The sequence below is a fragment of the Schistocerca cancellata genome, chromosome 4 (genome assembly GCF_023864275.1).
Source record: "Schistocerca cancellata isolate TAMUIC-IGC-003103 chromosome 4, iqSchCanc2.1, whole genome shotgun sequence".
Lineage (NCBI taxonomy): Eukaryota > Metazoa > Arthropoda > Insecta > Orthoptera > Acrididae > Schistocerca > Schistocerca cancellata.
The window spans coordinates 596551561-596569096 of record NC_064629.1 but is presented as its reverse complement, the minus strand read 5'-3'; the positions used below and the strand labels follow the sequence as shown (position 1 = coordinate 596569096).

The following is a 17536-nucleotide window of genomic DNA, read 5'->3' as shown; positions in this document are numbered from 1 at the left end:
GTCAAGTTGTGCCACAAACTCCTCTTCTCCCCAATTCTATTCAATACCTCCTCATTAGTTATGTGATCTACCCATCTGATCTTCATGATTCTTCTGTAGCACCACATTTCAAAAGCTTCTATTCTCTTCTTGTCCAAACTACTTATCGTCCATGTTTCACTTCCATACATGGCTACACTCCATACAAATACTTTCAGAAACGACTTCCTGACACTTAACTTTATACTCGATGTTAACAAATTTCTCTTCTTCAGAAACGCTTTCCTTGCCATCACCAGTCTACATTTTATATCCTCTCTACTTTGACCATCATCAGTTATTTTGCTCCCCAAATAGCAAAACTCATTTCCTAATATAATTCCCTTAGCATCACCCGACTTAATTCGACTACATTCCATTATCCTCGTTTTGCTTTTGTTGATGTTCATCTTATACCCTCCTATCAAGACACTGTCCATTCCGTTCAACTGCTCTTCCATGTCCTTTGCTGTCTTTGACAGAATTACAATGTCATCGGTGAACCTCAAAGTTTTTATTTCTTCTCCATGGATTTTAATAACTACTCTGAACTTTTCTTTTGTTTCCTTTACTGCTCGCTCAATATACAGATTGAATAGCATCCAGTAGATTATTGTTTACAATATATGTAACAGTTCTTTCTGTTTTTCCTTTTATACCTTATGTAATTGTTTATAATTGATTTGGCATGCTATTTATTGTTTGCGTAGGGATACTGTTACCATAAAACTTAACCACTACCAACTGACTTGGACTGTAGTGATTCGAGTCCTCTAGAGTCTCAGAAAACTATTGGTATTTATTCAGAATATAAAAATCCCACTGAGGTACATCAGCACTGTGACTCAAGTTTTACCAAGGTCAGTGCAAAATTGGTGGGTTTTGGGGTTTTAGTTTAGAATTAATTTGAGGACTCATGAAGGCTTATGTACAGCTCAAAAGAATTAGGGGAATACATGCATCAATGTCTGGCATGTTAAATCTGTTTTGATACAGACAGTATCTGTGATCTTATTGCATAGCTTGAGATGTATCAGATGACTTCTGACCCTGAAGAAGGAAGTGAATACTGGTGTCCCAGTAACCTCTAATGATGTACAGAGACTGCAGTTGTCATTTGTGAATGTTGTACTCAAGTACAAGTACATGCAATGCGACATGTTAATGCAGTATCAATTGCAAGAGTTGTCTGAGCCAAGCAGGATGAACTTTCCATTCTTTTGCTGCAGATGCAAATGGCTCTCCATCTTTCTTCCATAGGTTGTGGAAATGCTACAGGGAGACAGGTCAGTACACAAGACGAGTTGGACAAGGTCACCGATGCATTACACCCCCACGTGAAGACCGCTATGTGACCATCTCTGCACTGTGGCATTGTACGGCTACCTCCAGAGTGCTGCAAGATGATCATAGAAGAGCCACTGTGTCCTATTGTAATGTAGGATGTATGTTATGAGAAAGAACCTTATGACCCAGACATCCTGTTCGAGTACCTTGTTTGATATCACATCTTGCAGTTCGCCTTCAGTTCTGCCATTGCTGTGTCAACTGACAACTTTGCCACTCACAAAGTGTGTTACTCAGAGACGAGTCAAGATTGCTTCTGACACGACGTGATGGCCACGTTCATGTGTGGAGACGTGGTGTGTGGTACCTGCCAAACATTGTCCAGGAAAGTTCTGTGCTGGTGTGGAGAGACAGTGTTAACAGCTGTATGGATCTTGTCGTGGTCCATAGTTACCTTACTACCGGGCAATACACCAAATAGATAGTTGGACTATTTGTAGGCTGCTGCATATGGTGGTTGTCCTGAACTCCTTCTTGTGCATGTGTGGTGGGCATCACTTATGTGATGTCTTGCAAAGCCAGGGCATTTAAATAGTGGCATGGCCACAGTGGGTCATGACCTGGTTGACTTCCGTAGAATTATTAGGAGCATGTCACATAGGTGTCGGGCCATGATAAACACGCATGGATGGCTTACACATTATTGAAACTCTCAAAGCCCAATGAAAAACACCCAGGATGACAGGTTGAATGATTGTTTCCACTTTGTTTTTGACATCTGTTGGACATTTCAGTTCTTATGGTGGAAATGAACGAGATTGTAATGACATTTTGTTGTGTACTTAAAAATGTGCTTAGTTTGAAAAAGATAGAGGTATAATTTGCTAACATTCCCAGTCCAAAATTACTGCTCAGTGGAGTATGACAGATACCCTAAGTCATGTTCCTCTTAATTCTCTTGAGCAGTATGTATACTACACTACTGGCCATTAAAATTGCTACACCACGAAGATGACGTGCTACAGATGCGAAATTTAACTGACAGGAAGAAGATGCTGTGATATGCAAATGATTAGCTTTTCAGAGCATTCACACAAGGTTGGCGCCGGTGGTGACACCTACAATGTGCTGACTTGAGGAAAGTTTCCAGCCGATTTCTCATACAAAAACAGCAGTTGACTGGCATTGCCTGGTGAAACGTCGTTGTGATGCCTCGTGTAAGGAGGAGAAATGCGTACCATCACGTTTCCGACTTTGATGAAGGTTGGATTGTAGCCTATCGCGATTGCGGTTTATCATATCGCAACATTGCTGCTTGCATTGGTCGAGATCCAATGACTGTTAGCAGAATATGGACTCGGTGGGTCCAGAAGGGTAATACGGAATGCCGTGCTGGATCCCAACGGCCTCGTATCACTAGCAGTCGAGATGACAGGCATCTTATCCGAATGGCTGTAACAGATTGTGCAGCCATGTCTCAATCCCTGAGTCAACAGATGGGGACGTTTGCAAGACAACAACCATCTGCACTAACAGTTCAACCACGTTTGAAGCAGCATGGACTATCGGCTCAGAGACCATGGCTGTGGTTACCCTTAACACTGCATCACAGACAGGAGCACCTGCGATTGTGTACTCAACAACGAACCTGGGTGCACCAATGGCAAAACGTCATTTTTTGGATGAATCCAGGTTCTGTTTACAGCATCATGATGGTCTCATCCATGTTTGGCGACATCGCAGTGAAAGCACATTGGAAGCGTGTATTTGTCATCACCATACTTGCGTATCACCCGGCGTGATGGTATGGGGTGCCATTGGTTACACATCTCGGTACCTCTTGTTCGCACTGACGGCACTTTGAACAGTGGACTTTATATTTCAGATGTGTTACGAACTGTGGCTCTACCCTTCATTCGATCCCTGCGAAACCCTACATTTCAGCAGGATAATGCACAACCGCATGTTGCGGGTCCTGTACGGGCCTTTCTGAATACAGCAGCACATTCTCCAGATCTCTCACCAATTGAAAATGTCTGGTCAATGGTGGCCGAGCAACTGGCTCGTCAAAATACGCCAGTCACTACTCTTGATGAACTGTGGTATCGTGTTGAAGCTGCATGGGCAGCTGTACCTGTACACACCATCCAAGCTCTGTTTGACTCAATGCCCAGGCATATCAAGGCCGTTATTACGGCCAGAGGTGGTTGTTATGGGTACTGATTTTTCAGGATCTATGCACCCAAATTGTGTGAAAATGTAATCACATGTCAGTTCTAGTATAATAATATATTTGTCCAATGAATACCCGTTTATCATCTGCATTTCTTCTTGGTGTAGCAATTTTAATGGCCAGTAGTGTATATATCTGGTGCATAACTGTAGGATTTGGTCTTATTGTATTTTATTCTTATTTACTATTACATTGTTTGTTTTCAAGAGGGGTTTTTTTTCTCACACCCTATGGGGACCACATGACAATTTCAGTTCCTTCTCATCTCCTCTTTTCTTTCCCTCCAGTATTGTTGCATCTTTCAACCATGGTTTTTTCCCCCTTTCTTCAGTCCCTGTTAATACTTCTTCTTCCTTGATGTCCTTCTACATCACTTTTATGTTGTGTGTTTCTAAATTCTTTTTAAATTCTTGAATCCGGTTTGTTGTTAATTTCTTTACCCAGAGATATTTGTAGGTCTGCTTTGTCAGTCTGTTGGCTTCTGTATAAATGTCAAAAAAATGTTACTCTTTTTCTTATTGTTTCTGTTATTTCTCTCTCTCTCTCTCTCTCTCTCTCTCTCTCTCTCTCTCTCTCGATATATTTCACTGTTGCTTCTTAATTTCCAGACTACTTTGCTTCTCAGTTCGGTGCTGATAACCTCATTGTTGAGTGCCTCTAAACCCCCACTCCCCCCCCTCCCCCCCCTCCCCCCCCCCCACCCCCACACACACACACCATTTATGACATTTTCCTGACCCATGTTGTTCAATTTTAGCTTTCACAAACCCCAGTAGGTTTTTCCCAGTCCTCAAAAAATGCTCGACACATACTCCTCTAAAACTAAAATGTAAACTTTCACGGCCGGAAATATCATGTCCATTATAATTATCCGGGCTGTTATGCCGTGGTCGGTTGATGAATGCTGTGGTGATTCCCAACGTTTCGTCTCCGACTGCGGGAGACATCTTCAAGGGGGTCCGTAGCTTGATGGAAGATCCAACACACACACTGGCTCGCTACTGACTGCCGCTACATTCCGTGTCCGCGCGCCCCCGCGCCGCGGCGTGACGTCACGTGTTTTGAAAACGTCAGTGCAATTGGCCGCTGTCCGTCGCCGTCGATCGCCGTTGCCATCACCCAGTAGTGGACGAGTGGTACACATCTTCTTTAACACCGGCATCCATATACCGTTTAATTTGACGCCCTCCTCCTTTCTGTTGAAATTATTTGGGTGTTTAGCGATTTCGATCGCCTCCCTGTAGAGCCTTTCGTAATATCCGCTCGTGGCCGCTAGTACTTGCGTCTCCTCGAAACGAATATTGTGGTTCCCCGGCTGGAAAGCATGCTCCGCAACAGCTGATCGTTCTGTTTCTCCTCTTCTACAGTTTCCCTTGTGCTCTTCCAAACGTTTAGAAACAGTTCTTTTAGTGGTACCCACATAAACCTCACCACAGCTGCATGGGATCCTATACACTCCAGATTTTTCCAATGGTTTGCGAGCGTCCTTGGCAGGCCTAAGGTATTCCTGTATCTTCCTGGTGGGCTTGTAAATTACGGTAATATTCCGCTTCGTCAAGATCCTCCCTATTCTTTCCGTTACATTTTTAACAAACGGCAGGAAAACCTTAGATTTTGCAGTAGCCTGTACGTCAGTATGATTTCTGCGTGGCTGCCTCAACGCACGTTTTATTTCGGCGGACGAATATCCGTTCTTCGTTAGTGCATTGTGGAGATGTTCCATCTCAGCGTCGAGCAACTCAGGTTCACAAATATTTCTAGCTCTGTCCGCTAACGTCTTGATAACACCCCGCTTCTGTTGTGGGTGGTGGTTCGAATCCCGGTGCAAATAACGGTCCGTGTGCGTGGGTTTGCGGTACACTGAGTGGCCCAGTCTACCATTTTCGTTTCTAAACACAAGCACATCGAGGAAATGTAGTTTGCCGTCTACCTCCTCCTCCATAGTAAACTGAATTCTTGGGTTTATACTGTTCAGATGTTCGTGGAACCGGCTTAGTTCCTCCCTACCATGTCTCCACAACACAAACGTGTCATCCACGTATCGGAACCATACATTTGGTTTCTTGCTGGCAGTACCTAAGGCCTGTTCTTCGAATTTCTCCATAAAGAAGTTTGCAATTACGGGACTTAGGGGGCTTCCCATAGCCACGCCATCCGTTTGCTCATAAAACTGTTCATTCCACTTGAAGTATGTGGTCGTCAAACAACACTTAAACAGCTCTAAAATATCGGCAGGAAAAATTCGATCCAGCTGTTCCAATACATCATTAAGTGGAACCATGGTAAACAGCGATACCACATCGAAGCTGACCAATATGTCCTCCGGCTGGACCACTATGCCATTCAATCTGCTGATGAAATGTGTCGAATTCTTTATATAAGAGTCCGAACGGCCCACATGTGGTTTTAACAGCGTAGTCAAAAACTTGGCTAACGAGTAGGTGGGCGAACCAATGGCACTTAGTATCGGTCTTAACGGAATACTTTCTTTATGAATTTTGGGCAATCCATAAAGCCTCGGTGGTAGCGCAACCGAATTGCAGAGACCTTTCTGTACACTCTCTTCAATGGAGGACTTTTTTATTAACCGCGACACAGTTCTGAGAACGTTGTTAGTGGGGTCCTTATTCAGCTTCCTATATGCTTGCGGATCCAGTAGATCCGTAATTTTTCTCTGATAGTCGGCCACATCCATAACCACCGTTGCGCTTCCTTTGTCAGCTGGGAGAACCAAAATACTACCGTCGTCATTCAGGAGTTTTAAAGCTCTTCTCTCACCCACAGTTATATTACTTTTCGGCGGTTTTGCATTGGCTAATATTCTCACTGTTTCTATACGGATTTCTTCAGCTGTTACAGAATCTACACTGCGAATTCCTGCTTCTACATTGGCTATAATTTCTTCCGTGGGCACAAAACGCGGACTAACAGCAAAATTTCCTCCCTTGGCAAGCACAGATGTCTCATCGTCAGATAACGAACGTTTGGACAAATTGATAACGGTCCGGGAAACGTCTAAATGCCGAACAGTCTGATTAGGTAGCAAATTATCAAACTTCTTCTTCTGTCTACTAGACGTCGTCAACATGGGGAAGCGTATGTTGACGACGTCTAGTAGACAGAAGAAGAAGTTTGATAATTTGCTACCTAATCAGACTGTTCGGCATTTAGACGTTTCCCGGACCGTTATCAATTTGTCCAAACGTTCGTTATCTGACGATGAGACATCTGTGCTTGCCAAGGGAGGAAATTTTGCTGTTAGTCCGCGTTTTGTGCCCACGGAAGAAATTATAGCCAATGTAGAAGCAGGAATTCGCAGTGTAGATTCTGTAACAGCTGAAGAAATCCGTATAGAAACAGTGAGAATATTAGCCAATGCAAAACCGCCGAAAAGTAATATAACTGTGGGTGAGAGAAGAGCTTTAAAACTCCTGAATGACGACGGTAGTATTTTGGTTCTCCCAGCTGACAAAGGAAGCGCAACGGTGGTTATGGATGTGGCCGACTATCAGAGAAAAATTACGGATCTACTGGATCCGCAAGCATATAGGAAGCTGAATAAGGACCCCACTAACAACGTTCTCAGAACTGTGTCGCGGTTAATAAAAAAAGTCCTCCATTGAAGAGAGTGTACAGAAAGGTCTCTGCAATTCGGTTGCGCTACCACCGAGGCTTTATGGATTGCCCAAAATTCATAAAGAAAGTATTCCGTTAAGACCGATACTAAGTGCCATTGGTTCGCCCACCTACTCGTTAGCCAAGTTTTTGACTACGCTGTTAAAACCACATGTGGGCCGTTCGGACTCTTATATAAAGAATTCGACACATTTCATCAGCAGATTGAATGGCATAGTGGTCCAGCCGGAGGACATATTGGTCAGCTTCGATGTGGTATCGCTGTTTACCATGGTTCCACTTAATGATGTATTGGAACAGCTGGATCGAATTTTTCCTGCCGATATTTTAGAGCTGTTTAAGTGTTGTTTGACGACCACATACTTCAAGTGGAATGAACAGTTTTATGAGCAAACGGATGGCGTGGCTATGGGAAGCCCCCTAAGTCCCGTAATTGCAAACTTCTTTATGGAGAAATTCGAAGAACAGGCCTTAGGTACTGCCAGCAAGAAACCAAATGTATGGTTCCGATACGTGGATGACACGTTTGTGTTGTGGAGACATGGTAGGGAGGAACTAAGCCGGTTCCACGAACATCTGAACAGTATAAACCCAAGAATTCAGTTTACTATGGAGGAGGAGGTAGACGGCAAACTACATTTCCTCGATGTGCTTGTGTTTAGAAACGAAAATGGTAGACTGGGCCACTCAGTGTACCGCAAACCCACGCACACGGACCGTTATTTGCACCGGGATTCGAACCACCACCCACAACAGAAGCGGGGTGTTATCAAGACGTTAGCGGACAGAGCTAGAAATATTTGTGAACCTGAGTTGCTCGACGCTGAGATGGAACATCTCCACAATGCACTAACGAAGAACGGATATTCGTCCGCCGAAATAAAACGTGCGTTGAGGCAGCCACGCAGAAATCATACTGACGTACAGGCTACTGCAAAATCTAAGGTTTTCCTGCCGTTTGTTAAAAATGTAACGGAAAGAATAGGGAGGATCTTGACGAAGCGGAATATTACCGTAATTTACAAGCCCACCAGGAAGATACAGGAATACCTTAGGCCTGCCAAGGACGCTCGCAAACCATTGGAAAAATCTGGAGTGTATAGGATCCCATGCAGCTGTGGTGAGGTTTATGTGGGTACCACTAAAAGAACTGTTTCTAAACGTTTGGAAGAGCACAAGGGAAACTGTAGAAGAGGAGAAACAGAACGATCAGCTGTTGCGGAGCATGCTTTCCAGCCGGGGAACCACAATATTCGTTTCGAGGAGACGCAAGTACTAGCGGCCACGAGCGGATATTACGAAAGGCTCTACAGGGAGGCGATCGAAATCGCTAAACACCCAAATAATTTCAACAGAAAGGAGGAGGGCGTCAAATTAAACGGTATATGGATGCCGGTGTTAAAGAAGATGTGTACCACTCGTCCACTACTGGGTGATGGCAACGGCGATCGACGGCGACGGACAGCGGCCAATTGCACTGACGTTTTCAAAACACGTGACGTCACGCCGCGGCGCGGGGGCGCGCGGACACGGAATGTAGCGGCAGTCAGTAGCGAGCCAGTGTGTGTGTTGGATCTTCCATCAAGCTACGGACCCCCTTGAAGATGTCTCCCGCAGTCGGAGACGAAACGTTGGGAATCACCACAGCATTCATCAACCGACCACGGCATAACAGCCCGGATAATTATAATGGACATACTCCTCTAAAGCATATGGTACAACAGTCTTGAACTTTGTACATTTATTCTCAACATTTTTTGTCTCAGAAATGAATTTTTGATGTTAAGGGGACCACACCCTGCCTATCTAACCCATGTTAATTTAGGAAGGTATTTGACCCATTTCAGAAAAAACTATTTGATGCAGGACCTTAATATTTTTACTGTATGTTATATGATGTTAATAGAGTAATCTGTACTAAAATCTACTTATTCCATTTTATAGTTTTCAAGAAATACTTTTTTTAAATTTATTAACAAAAAATATTAAGTTTTTTCTGCAGAAAATATTTTTTTTGTGAACTTTTTTAACGGGGGAATATTAATGAATATAGTACCAGAGGTGGCTTTTTATATTATGCAGAGTCTCTGAAAATTTCATTCATTTATCTATGATAGTTTCTTATATAATGGGGCATATGAACTGAAAATTTTAGTTTGTGGAAAATTGACTTTAAAGAAAAAACTTTTGAAATTTGTTACTTACAGTTAATTAAAACTGTCCTGCTGCATATGATGGCCCTTCTTTGGCCTCTAGCAGATCTTCCAGCTTCTTTTCCACCTTCCTGGATGTTTGTCTTGCTTTCTTGGCCATATTAGATGCAGACCTGTCTGCATCGGCTATCGTCATTTTATCGCAATGTTGCAGCCCAGTGATCATATTTTCACCAGGATTAATTCCCAGCTTTTTCAATACCCAACACTTTCCAATATTACCACAACTGAATGTAATAACAGCATCATGAACTCCTAGTTTCATCATATGCATGCCTACAAATACAGTTTTAGGAAGGCGGTTCCAAATTATGCTGTTAAAATATTCATTTGGGTTCTGTGTCTGCCCATGCAGACATTTCCTTAGAAGGTCAGGATGAGCCAAGTCTCTGAAAATAGGTTTAATTGGTGTAATAACAGAAGCAGGAAGAGAATGCTGGTGAGAATAAGATTCTCCAGTTGCCCGAGCCCTATTGTATTTGCACCACGAATTTTCTCCTGATGGGCACAAGCCATGACATGGCTTATCATCAGTAGAAGACTTATGGAAGAATATGGCCCAATCATCTCTTTTCATTGCCTCCAGATTTTCTTTATTTCTCCTAATTGCCTGCCCAGAGTATACCTGCAAGTTTTCTATAACAACTACTCGCAATCACACTTGTGTTGTTTACAAACAGCAGAAACAAAAGAATACCGACCGTTGAATTCTAAGGATAGCCAACACACTCGGGAGTAAAAAAAAAATCGCTAACGTGCAATGTAGGGGATATAAAGATCTAAAATATATGCAGAAAAGTGAGCGTGGTACATACACACACGTGGTAGGAAAATGCTCTTTAAATGCTTGAAAAAAAATTTTCAGCAAAATCCTTTAGTACTTAAATAAAACATTACTCTATCGAAATATGATGAAAACTGAAAATGATTTTTTTTTTACTTGAATCATGGTGTGGTCCCCTTAATTGTTCTGATAATCTGAAATCTTCATGTTGCACTTACCTAGCAGATATACCTTCTTTACATTCCTATTTGCACCTGTAATCAATGTTGTTATAACACCCCTGTAAGCACAGATTTTCCACCCTTCATTAACTGAGTTGAAAAGTTCAGGCCTTTTTTTAAGCTCGAAATCAATGATATTTCCCTCACATGTTAATTTTATGCTTAACTGCTCAAGTTTCAATAAAGAGCGAAAGAAACTGGTACACCTGCGTAATCTCGTGAAGGGCTCCCGCAAGCACGCAAAAGTGCCACAGCACGATGTGGCATGGACGCGACTAATGTCTGAAGTAGTGCTGGAGGGAATTGACACCATTAAACTGCAGGGCTCTCCATAAATCCATAAGAGTATGAGGGGCTGGAAATCTCTTCTGAACAGCATGTCGCAAGGCATCCTAGATATGCTCAATAATGTTCATGTCTGGGCAGTTTAGTAGCCAGTGGAAGTGTTTAAACTCGGAAGAGTGTCCCTGGAGCCACTCTGTAGCAATTCTGGATGTGTGGGATGTCACATTGTCCTGCGGAAATTTCCCCAGTCCACCGAAATGCACACTGGACATGAATGGATGCATGTGATCAGACAGGATGCTTTTGTACATGTCATCTGTCAGAGTCGCATCTAGAAATATCAGAGGTCCCATATCACTCCAACTACACACGTCCCACACAATTACAGAGCCTCTACCAGCTTGAATAGTCCCCTGGTGACTTGCAGGGTCCATGGATTCATAAGGTTGTCTCCATACCCATACACATCCATCCGCTCGATACAATTTGAACATTCGACCAGGCAACATGTTTCCAGTCATCAACAGTCCAATGTCGGTGTTGACAGACTGAGGCGAGGCATAAAGGTTCATTCCGTGCAGTCATCAAGGGTACATGAGTGGGTCTTCAGCTCTGAAAGCCCATTTTGATGATGATTCGTTGAATGGTTCACACGCTGACACCTGTTGATGGCCCAGCATTGAAGTCTGCAGAAATTTGCGGAAGGGTTGCAGTTCTGTCATGGTGAAAGATTCTCTTCAGTCGTCATTGTTCTCGTTCTTGCAGGCTCTTTTTCAGGCCACAGTGATGTCAGAGATTTGATCTTTTACCATTTTCCTGATATTCACGGTACACTCGTGAAATGGTCAGACCGGAAAATCCCCACTTCATCACTATCTCAGGGATACTGTGTCACATCGCTCATGCTTACTATAACACCACATTCAAAATCGCTTAAATCTTGATAATCTGCCATTGTCGCAGCAGTAAACAATTAAACAACTTGTCGTCTTATATAGGCGTTGCCGACAACAGTGCCATATTCTGCCTGTTTACATCTCTCTGTAATGATGATGTTTGGTTTGTGGGGCGCTCAACTGCGTGGTTATCAGCGCCCGTACAATTTCCCAACCTTTGCTCAGTCCAATTTCGCCACTTTCCTGGATGATGATGAAATGATGAGGACAACACAAACACCCAGTCATCTCGAGGCAGGTGAAAATCCCTGACCCCGCCGGGAATCGAACCCGGGACCCCGGGCTCGGGAAGCGAGAACGCTACCGCGAGACCACGAGCGGCGGACATATCTCTCTGTATTTGAGTACACATGCCTATACCAGTTTCTTTGGAACTTCAGTGTAGTTTTCGGATATGGTTTGTAGAACAGTTCTACATCTACATCTACATCTACATCTACATCTACATGGATACTCTGAAAATCACATTACGTGCCTGGCAAAGGGTTCATCGAACCACTTTCACAATCCTCTATTATTCCAATCTCGTATAGCACGCGGAAAGAATGAACACCTATATCTTTCCGTATGAGCTCTGATTTCCCTTACTTGATCATGGTGATTGTTCCTCCCTATGTAGGTTGGTGTCAACCAAATATTTTTGCATTTGGAGGAGAAAGTTGGTGGTTGGAATTTCGTGAGAAGATTCCGTTGCAACAAAAAACGCCTTTCTTTTAATGATTTCCAGCCCAAATCCTGTATCATTTCTGTGACACTCTCGCCCATATTTCGCCATAACACAAAACATACTACCTTTCTTTGAACTTTTTCGATGTACGCCATCAGTCTTATCTGGTAAGGATCCCACACCGTGCAGCAGTATCCTAAAAGAGGACAGACAAGTGTAGTGTAGGCAGTCACCTTAGTAGGTCTGTTACATTTTCTAAGTGCCCTGCCAATAAAACGCAGTCTTTGGTTAGCCTTCCCCACAACATTTTCTGTGTGTTCCTTCCAATTTAAGTTGTTCGTAATTGTAATACCTAGGTATTTAGTTGAATTTATGCCTTTTAGATTAGACTGATTTATCGTGTAACTGAAGTTTGAGTTCCTTTTAGCACTCATGTGGATGACCTCGCACCTTTCATTATTTAGGGTCAATTGCCACTTTTCGCACCATTCAGATATGTTTTCTAAATTGTTTTGCTGTTTCTTTTGATCTTCTGATGACTTTATTAGTCAAGAAATGACAGCGTCATCTGCAAACAACCAAAGATGGCTGCTCAGATTGTCTCCCAAATCATTTATGTAGATAAGGAACAGCAAAGGGCCTCGAACACTACCCTGGGGAATGCCAGAAATCACTTCTGTTTTACTCAATGACTTTCCGTCAGTCACTACGAACTGAGACGATATTCCATAAGCACGCAGTTTTACTATGCGCCACTTGTGTGGAAACCCAGAAATAGGGAATCTGTCTGAAATCCCTTGTCAATAGCACTCAACACTTCATGTGAATAAAAGAGCCATGTTGACTGTGTGTCAATAGAACGTTTTCTTCGAGGTAATTCATAATGTTCGAACACAATATATGTTCCAAAATCCTGCTGCATATCAACATTAACAATATGGACCTGTAATTTAGTAGATTACTCCTACTACCTTTCTTGAATATTGGTGTGACCTGTGCAACTTTCCAGTCTTTGGGTACGGATCTTTTGTTGAGTGAATGGTTGTATATGATTGTTAAGTATGGAGCTAATGCATCAGCATACTCTGAAAGGAACCTAATTGGTGTACGGTCTGGACCAGAAGACTTGCTTTTATTAAGTGATTTAAGTTGCTTCACTACTCCGAGGATATTTACTTCCAAGTTATTCATGTTGGCAGCTGTTCTTGATTTGAACTCTGGAATATTTACTTCGTCGTCTTTTGCGAAGGCGTATCGTAAGGCTGTGTTTAGTAACTCTGCTTTGGCAGCACTGTCTTCAATAGTATCTCCATTGCTATCACACAGAGAAGGCATTGATTGTTTATTGCCGCTAACATACTTCACATACGACCAGAATCTCTTTGGATTTTCTGCCAGATTTCAAGACAAATTTTTGTTGTGGAAACTGTTATAAGCATCTCACATTGAAGTCCGCGCTAAATTTCGAGCTACTGTAAAAGATTGCCAATCTTAAGGATTTTGCGTCTATTTAAATTTGGCATGTTTGTTTCATTGTTTCTGCAACAGTGTTCTAACCCGTTTTGTGTACCAAGGAGGATCAGCTCCGCCGTTTGTTAATTTATTTGGAATAAATCTCTCAACTGCTGCTGATACTATTTCTTTGAATTTAAGCCACATCTGATCTACACTTATATTATTAATTTGGACTGAGTCTCTCAGGAAGGCGTCATGTGAATTTTTATCTGCTTTTTGAATAGGTATATTTTTCACTTATTTTTCAAGTATTTGTGGATTACAGTATTCAATCTCGCTACGACAACCCTGTGTTCACTAATCCCTGAATCAGTTTTGATGCTCATTATTAACTCAGGGTTATTTGTTGGTAAGAGGTCAAGTGTGTTTTCACAACCGTTTACTATTTGCGTGGGCTCATAAACTAACTGCTCAAAATAATTTTCAGAGCATGCATTTAGCACAATTTCAGATGATATTTTATACATACCTCTGGACTTAAACATGTATTTTCGCCAACATATCGAGGGTAAATTAAAGTCACTAACAACTATTATTGTATGTGTCAGGTACATGTTTGAAATAACTCAGGTTTTCTTTGAACCTTTCAGCAATTGTATCATCTGAATTGGGAGGTCGGTAAATGGATCCCATTATTATTTTATTCCGGTTGCCAACAATGACCTCTGCCCATACTAACTCACAGGAAGTATCTACTTCAATTTTGCGACAACTTAAATTACTTCCGACAGCAACAAACACGCCACTGCCAACCATGTTTAGCCTATCCTTTCGGAACACCATTAGGTTTTTTAAAAAATTTCGGCTGAGCTTTTATCCAGCTTTAGCCAGCTTTCAGTGCCTATAACGATTTGAGCATCAGTACTTTCTATTAGCGCTTGGAGCTCTGGTACTTTCCCAACACAGCTACAACAATTTACAACTGTTATACCAATGGTTCCTGTATCTATGTTCTTCCTGTGTTCATCCTGCACCCTTTGTGACTGAAGCCGTTCTTGTGTTTTCCTGAGACCCTCTAACCTAAAAAACCGCCCAGTCCATTCCACACAGCCCCTGACACCCGTGTAGCCGCCTCCTGCGTAGAGTGGACACCTGACCTATTCAGCAGAAACTGAAACCCAACCACCTTTTGGTGAAAGTCAAAGAATCTGCAGCCTACACAGTCGCAGTACCATCCTGGCCTCTGATTCAGACCCTCCACTCGGCTCTGTACCGGAGGTCCGCAATCAGTCCTGTCGACTATGCTGCAAATGATCGGCTCTGCTTTCATCTTGCAATCAAGACTGACAGCCTTTACCACTTCAGTTAGCTGCTCGAAACCAGAGAGAATCTCTTGTGATCCAAAGTGACACACATCATTGGTACCAATCTGAGCAACCACCTGCAATTCGTTGCACGCTGTGCTCTTCATGGCATCCGGGAGGACCCTTTCCACATCTGGAATGACTCCACCCAGTATGCACACGGAGTGCACATTGGTTTTCTTACACTTCTTGTCAGCCAAGTCCCTAAGGTGCCCCATAACGCGCCTAACGTTGGAGCCCCCAACTACCAATAATCCCACCCTCTGTGATTGCTCGGGTCTTGCAGACTGAGTGATTTCCTCTGAAACAGGACAGGTGACAGCATCTGGCTCAGCAACAGTGTCAGCCACAGACAGCGGCCGCCTGGGAAGTCTTACGCCACCTGCTTCGGCCCGGGGCGACCTTCCACTTGACCACAGGTGAGGGGTCAGCCTCAGTGCGAGCTGTAACTGGGTTGGCCACTGGCGAGGACCGATCAGAGGACTCTGACATGCTGTATGTTCGTTGGATCCCCACGGCCGGCCCACAACAGTGGTGCCCATCCACTGCAGCCTCAAGCTGTGCAACCGAAGCCATCACAGCCTGAAGCTGAGAGCGAAGTCTCACCGACTCGGCTTGCATCTGCGCACAACAATCGCTGTCCCTGTCCATACTAAAGACCGTGGAAAACTAAACTATGCAGATAAATGGACTATTGGCATGTGCTGCACAACTCTACTGTAGACCCTGACAAAAATGCATGAACTGTGTCTGGTAATACGCAGATATTCAAAAACATAACTACCGAAGCACTCAGATGAAACTAAATAATGTGCCCCTGATTAGGAACTTGTAATATGTTGCAAAATCTGTTTACTTTCCGATGCAAATGAAAACGGGAGAACTGTGGCTATTAGATATTAAATTTACATGCAGAAACTCAAGAAACTAAACTATTAAAGCACACAGATGATATAATAAAATTTGCTCCTGGTTAGGAACTGAGAAATGTCACAAAAGCTGTTACTTCCCTGTTGCTGCGTCTGTCTCGGTCAGCTACTACTGTCTGACATGATACCCTGTCCGTAGTACTCACTCTAATAATTTGAGTCTCCCAGTCTGCATCTGGTAAATTGGAATCCCTTCGTAATACTGTAATATGATCAGAAAACTTATCCACAACATTCACAAAGATATCACTTAAATGTTCTGTCAGTATTGCTCCTGAGGTAGGTAATCTATAAAATTATATGAGTACCAAGTTTGAGCTATCTTTAACACTTACAGTATTTGTATTCTGATTCTGTACTAACAGTAATAGGTTTACTGCTATAAACACGTCTCCTCTCCCGGTATCCAGCCTACCTGTCCAATATAAATTGCAGTCAGAATTTAGAACTCCATTGCTATTAGCATGTGGTTTCAGCCAGCTTTCTGTTCCTAGTACTATGTGGGCATTATGTGTTTATAACTGAGACTAGTTCTGGAACCTTATCAGATATCAGTCTTGAATGCACAATATTATACAGGGTGACTTTTCATTGTGTACAGATAAACAAAGATGTGCGGATAATGCTGGAAAGAATAAAAAGTCCATGAATCATTTTTCATGCATACCAATATTTACAAAGCTATCACTGCTTTTCTTTAGCTCACAAATGAAAGTTAAGAGAACATAAAACTAACTGATTCATGCACAGAATATCACATTATAAGTATTTCATGAAACCACTTCACCTGATGCACATGTTGGCCACAAGGTTTTCTTTCTCAACTTGAACGGGGACACCTTCTGTGCAGATCATGCACAGCTGCCTGTTCGGGCTACAGGTGGTTTTTGAAGGTTGTTATATAAACAAAAAATTGACATTAATTATTGACTAAACTTCTGGTTAAACAAAAGATAGAAGAGGCTGTTTCTCCTGCAAATTATGTGTCTTTTAGCAGGCGGTGTTTCTGTATGCATAAAAATGTCACACTGTATGACTGCTTTGTTTTTGGAATTGTTTATTTGCACCAGTGCAGCTGATTGTTGGGCTGGATGTAATTTCTTTGTGGGGGAATTTTTACAAAAAGGAATTTATAAAAGAGACACTGTTGAGTTTTGAAGTGGCATGTAATTTCACATGCAACTGTCAGATTTAATGGTGCCATAGAGTGGCACTTGATATTATTATTTCAACATGGACCCTTTCATGGTTCTTGATAGTCAAGCATACAGTGAAAGAAAACTGTAACTATTCTTTCACTGCATTGCAGCTGTCCCATTTCTTAAAATATCTCTATACCTAAAGGCATTGAAACTGGAAGGCAAATAATGTTCTGTTTTTCTGCAGTTTTGTCTACATAACTTACTCTACATGTTAAGGCTGATAAAGCCTACTTCTCTTTTATCAATGTTATGATTGATATAAGTGTGTCTTGCAAATTTTTCTTTC

The 17536-nt window shown here is 42.5% G+C and overlaps 1 protein-coding gene across 3 annotated transcripts in view; it reads left to right on the top strand.

Moving 5' to 3' along the window:
* The window catches only part of LOC126184762 (ankyrin repeat domain-containing protein 16-like), a 107148-nt gene that overhangs the window by 76773 nt on the left and 12839 nt on the right, over positions 1–17536 (top strand). The gene's annotated exons all lie outside the window — the stretch shown is intronic.